Below are 356 nucleotides of genomic sequence, written 5' to 3' on the forward strand. Positions count from 1 at the left end.
GGTATGTCCTGGCACTTGCCACCATCTATCTCTCTCTCTTCCTTTACTCAACCAACCCATTTATATTCTGATCCCCATCCGTTGTGAGTATGCCCAGCACATTGCCACCATCTCTATCTTGCTGTCTCCCACTCTCTTTCTCCCCTTCTCCTGCACTTCCCTCAGGTTGGGTAACCATGTATTTCCTTTGTGGCAACGTACCTCTTTCTGTCTTCATCCCTGATCTCTCTCTCTCCAGTTGAGTAACCTTGTACCTCCTCTACAGCAAGACACTTGTTTCTGTCCCTCTGCCTCATCATCCAACACAAGAGCACTTCCTCCAATGCTTTCCCCACTCTCAAAAGAGTTTTTTTTTT

The 356-nt window shown here is 46.9% G+C and overlaps 1 protein-coding gene across 5 annotated transcripts in view; it reads right to left on the minus strand.

Moving 5' to 3' along the window:
* LOC106869377 (histone-lysine N-methyltransferase SMYD3) overlaps positions 1-356 on the minus strand; it is a 95,702-nt gene that overhangs the window by 5,899 nt on the left and 89,447 nt on the right. The gene's annotated exons all lie outside the window — the stretch shown is intronic.

Source organism: Octopus bimaculoides, chromosome 15, assembly GCF_001194135.2.
Source record: "Octopus bimaculoides isolate UCB-OBI-ISO-001 chromosome 15, ASM119413v2, whole genome shotgun sequence".
NCBI lineage: Eukaryota > Metazoa > Mollusca > Cephalopoda > Octopoda > Octopodidae > Octopus > Octopus bimaculoides.